Source organism: Elephantulus edwardii, unplaced genomic scaffold (assembly GCF_000299155.1).
Source record: "Elephantulus edwardii isolate Elephantulus edwardi_28Jun2011 unplaced genomic scaffold, EleEdw1.0 scaffold00030, whole genome shotgun sequence".
Classification (NCBI taxonomy): domain Eukaryota; kingdom Metazoa; phylum Chordata; class Mammalia; order Macroscelidea; family Macroscelididae; genus Elephantulus; species Elephantulus edwardii.
In genome coordinates, this window is record NW_006399780.1 from 6918821 (window position 1) to 6924146 (window position 5326).

Sequence of the window (5326 nt, forward strand, 5' to 3'; positions counted from 1 at the left end):
ATACATGGAGAAGAGATTGAGGTTGTTAACAATTACAGCAAAACAATTACAATCAAAACTCTTAATACCAGCAGTCAAGAAATCAAAAGATGATTTGCACTGGGAAAATCTGCTGTCAGGGACCTCTCCAGAGTGGTGAAAAGCGATGGTGTCAGTCTACAGAATAAGGTGCACCTAATCAAGGCCATGGTCATCACAATTACTTGTTATGCTTCAGAGACTTGGACAATAACTAAAGATGACAAAAGAAGAATTGATGCCTTCGAATTGTGCTGGAGAAGAGTCTTGAACATACTATGGACTGCCCAGAGAACATATAGGTTTGTCTTGGAGAGGGTGAAACCAAATTTCTCCTTGGAGACTAGGATTTTGAAGCTCTGCCTCACATACTTTGAGACTGGTCCTTGGAAAAGGACATCGTGCTTGGAAGTGTGGAGAGGAAGACCCCTAGTGAGATGGATTGATACAGTGACTGGGGCAATGGGGGTCAGTGTGTCAGAATTAGTGAGCCTGGCTCAGGACAGGGCAGAGTTCAGAGCTTTTGTACATAGGGTCACTATAAGTCTCATGTGACTCAGTGGTACATAACAAAAACAAAACAACAATCAGTGATTGATATTCTTATAAGGAGGAAGAAAGAGACTTGGAGAGATAAACTGCAGAAAACCACTCATGTGGAGATGTATTTAAAAAGCCGAGGAACTCCAGAAGCTGTGAGAGACACAAAAAGGTCTTTCCATAAGACAGACAGAGTATGGCTTGCTGAAACCCCAAATTTGGGTTTCTAGCCTGCAGAGCTGTGAGACAATACCTCTGTTGTTTAAAGTCATCAACCTTGTCAGCTTTGTTATGACATCCCTAGAAAACTAATACACCCATTATTGACATTCAAACAGGTAGCTTTGGTGACAGAATGGTAACTAGTTGTGCTGCCAACCCAAAAGTAGGCAGTTCGAATCCATTAGCTGCTCTGAAGAAGAAAGATGGATAGTCCACTTCTGTGTGATTTACAGCCTCTGAAAACCAGATGCACAGTCAGCAATGAGTCAGTTCTAACATGACAGCACACAACATTGGTTACCAAAACCCACAGAGGAAAGCACATTGTAACACATTTTTAACAACACACCTCATTGCAGTCTAGTTGGAGCGGGCTGATTGCTGACCTTCCAACAATTTTTCAGAGGCTGTAAATGACATGGGAGGAGGTTGCCCACCTTTCTCCCACTGAGCAGCTAAAGGATTTGAACCGGCAGCGAGCGTCTGCCTTTGGGTTTATCAGCACGACTCCTTACCCACATGAATTCCCTCACACATTGTCAGTGAGAGCATAAATTAACATAAAATTTCTAGAAGGCAGTTTGACAACATGCATCAAAACCCTTTAAAATACACATCAGTGTATGATCGTCAGTCAGAGAAAATTGTTGTTTCAAGTCAGAATTGACTCATGGCTGACTTTCCAGCTTTTTAGAGGTCATGAATCACATGGGAGGAGATTGCCCCTCTCTCCTGCAGAGCAGCTGGTGGATTCAAACCACATGCATTGGCTTGGCAAGCAAAACCTTACCATGAAATCCCAGAGGCGCACGGTTCGAATCCACCAGATGCTCTGCCGGGGAAGGAGGGGCAATCTCCTCCTGTACCAGTCAGATCTGATTTGACGGTACACGCACACAAAATAATAAAATAAATATTTTTTTAACAAAAGAAAAGAAAAAAAAACACCGTGAATCCCCCAGAGCTCAGGTATAGGAAATTAAGACAAGAAATAAGCAAAATAAAGAACATGACAGATTATAAAGTTATCTGTACAAAAATGTTTATTATAGTGTCTGTAATAATGAAAGTTCTGATAAAATCTTCGATATTCAATTATTCAGACATAGATTGACCATACAATTATTTAAATTTTTGTCGATAAAAACGTATTGACATAAAAAAATGTTTTTTGTATGTTGGTAAGTAAAAATGCAGATGCAGATAACACAATCTTTTGATAGAGATATATGAAAGTATTACAAGGGGTGTTTTCATTTTTGCATGTTTATATTTTTTAGTATTTTACCTCTGAACATGTGTAACCTTTGTAACAACATGAATTTTGTTGTTGGTTTTTTAAAATTTGTTTGTTGCTGTTTTTTTGCATCATCACTTCATTTTTACTATTCCACATTTTCAGCAAACAAATCAAGATGCAAATGGGGTTTATTTCACATTGATATATGAACTGGATTTTTGTCAAATAAATATGGTGTTCTCTTTAAATAACCATCTTCTCACATCAGGGCCAGTCCAGGAGCAAATGAGAGCAAATTTTAGTGCATTTAGCATTTAGGTCTCATCAGCCAGGCAGGAAGTATACACCGAGGGGGCAGGTGGGGCCTCCCTGGGACATGGAGGGTGGACATGCATCCTACTTACAGTCCCTGAAGCCCCTTCCAGAGGAAGAGAGGTGAGAAAAGGCAAGAAAACCAGATTCCAAGAGAGCTATGATGGCCTAGTGGCAAGAAGCTGCACTGCAATCTGAGAGGTGAGCAGTTCAAATCCACCAGATGCTCTCCTGGAGAAGGAGGAAAAATCTCCTCCTATACCAGTCAAATCTGATTTGACAGTACACACACACACACACACACACAATTTAAAAAACCCCCCACAAACATATTCCAGCCTCTTGACCAGGGAAGCTGCAGGTCCTCCTACCAGCGCTGAGGCCTGGGGCTGATGCCACTCAAGTTCTGGAGCTCCCAGTAAAGTGATCTACAAGTAGGAGTGGCCAGGGTGACCAAGGACGGGAAAGAAGGTGGAGAAGTGACCAGAGCCAGGCCTAGGTTGGGAACGGAATGTAAGTGGACAGGTGGACACTGAGGTGGGACCTTGGCCTCTCTGGAAAGGTACAGAGTAGTGGAAGGAATGTGGTTCTGGCCTAACAGGGCCCGGTGGGGAAGGGGCTGGAGTCCCCTGCAGGCCTGAAAGACACAGGGCAGGGCTGGCCCATCAAGCTCAGGAGGCGAGGGGCAGCTGACAGAAAGTGGCTACCAAGAGAAGACTGGACTGAAGTGGAGGAGGTGGCCACACTCGCTCTCTGGGAAGAAGCTACTTGAGGGAAACCGGATGTAGTAGGGACACCCCAAGTTCCTAAGGCAAGCCCCAGAGATGGAGAAAGAAGCTCGGCTGACAGCATCCGTGCGCTTAATGTGGGAAGCTGGAAGACACCCCTCACAGACAACACGAGGTACTGCTCTTTATCGTGCTACCGAGAGGAAGAACAGGGCCCTTCCCACACTGCCTCAGTGCCCCAGCCCCAGACTTGGCCCCGGGAGAGGGGAAGGATGCGACAGTGAGTTGTGGGAGGCAGGGGGTCATGAGAGGATCTACTAGGTCTTCTTGTCTTGGGCTGGTGGGGGTAGTATGGAGGTGCTGGGGGCTGCCTCGTGGACATGTAGACATTGTGTGGGCTGCCTGGGTTGTAGTAGGTGCTGGAAGCTGCTTCTGTGGCCTTGGCTTCTGCTGCAGGGGTGGAGGGGATGGCAGGGCTGCTGACTGGAGGCTCCATGGGTCCGGGGTAGGGCGGTGATGGAGGCTGCACATACCCTATGGCCCCGTCCATCACAGAAGTGCCTGGATAGAAGTCAGGTGGGGGCGATGGATAGGGGTAGCCAGGAGGGCAGGGGTACATGCCATTGGTGACGGGCGGGGGAAGGACATAGGCCCTTCTGGGCAGAGTACCCATAGGCTCCACTGGGGACTTCACTTCGGGAGGCATGAGAGGCCACCCGCAGCATTCGCTGTCTGAACTCAATGGCGCCCCTGCTGTAAAGATCAGTTGGTAGGAAGCGGAACCTTCATGGTCCCCTTGATGTAGTTGGCACCAAACACTGGCGGCTTGATCTCGCAGTCCTTCGTCAGATAGAAGGGCATCATCAAGGACTGCATGGCTTCTTTCCCCTTGGACAGAAAGATGACCCGCTAGGGGGTCAAGTAGACAGTGCCTTTCTAGGTTCCTTTGAAGGCTTCTGGCACGTTGCCCCCTGTCGTTGAAGGTAAATTCCACATGGTCATAGGACATCAGGATGCTCTCAGTGTTGTTGACGACCACTCTGCTGCCTTGCGAGTGATTCTCGTTGAGCGCCATAGTCTTGAACAGGGGTCCGGAGGCTGGTAATGTAGTGCACTTCAACATGTCATTTTACATTTTAAAACGTCCACTCACTAATGTTGGAGTAATAAAGGGATACAAATTAGCATCTTGTGCAGAAATCTGTGACAAAAGGAAGCGTTGCTCAAACAGGATAGCAAATGCCTCAGTAGAAGGCTTCTAAAAACAGGGAAAGAGCTTTGGGTTGGCTGTTGGGAGAGTAGAGTTATGAAAAGGCTCAAAGGAAATGGAAAGAAAGAATGATAAAAAGGGAAGGAAGAGAGGGCAGACATTTAAAATAGAGGGAGACAGAAGGGATGCTGAAGAGAATTGCTCAGAAAAGAGGAAACATCATTTGGGGAATTCTGTGTTCAAAGCCCAGGATGCCTCCATTCTGGGGCATTCGAAGACATTTGGAAAAGAGATTACACTGGGAAAATTTGCAGTTAGGGACCTTTCCAAATTATTGAAGAGTGGTGATATCATCAGTTTGAGGACTAAGGTGTGTCAGATTCAGGCTATCTATGGTCTTTTGAATCACTTGCAGCTGAGAGCTGCACAAAGAATAAGGATGACAGAAGAAGAATTGATGCTTTCGAGCTATGGAGTTGGAGAAGAGCATTGAGCATCCCATGGACAGCCAAAAGAACAAACAAATATGTCTTGGAGAGGGTGCAGCCAGATTGCTCTTTAAAGGAAAGAATGATGAGGCTTTGCCTTACATACTTTGGCCATATTTCTAGGAGGGGCTATTCCTTGGAGAGGGATGTGATGCTTGGTAGAGTGGAGGGTCAGTGAAGGAAAGGAAGACCCTCGACCAGGTGGATTGACATGGTGACTGCTGCATTGGGCTCTAGTGTGTTAGGAAGTGTGAAAATGACACAGGATAGGACAGGGTTCAGATTTTTGTTCATAGGGTGGCTATGAGTCATACTCTGTGGCACCTAAAAACAACAGCAACAACAACCAGAGTTCATCCAGAAATGACCCTCATTTAATATGGCCCAGGGTGGTAGTTATTGTTGTATACTTTGGAGTCGGAACTGACTCTGGTAAATCACACAGGAAGATAATGTTCATCCTTCCACAGAGCAGCTGGTGGATTTGAAATGCCTGCCTTTGGGATTATAGCACCACTTCTTACCACAAGGCCACCAGAGCTCCCTAAGGCCCAAGGAGGCTAGAAAA

At 45.9% G+C, this 5326-nt stretch overlaps 1 pseudogene; it reads right to left on the bottom strand.

The window, feature by feature from the left end:
- Window positions 1-3253: 3253 nt before the first annotated feature.
- LOC102869008 lies at window positions 3254-4135 on the bottom strand (annotated as a pseudogene).
- Between the last annotated feature and the right edge of the window lie 1191 nt (window positions 4136-5326).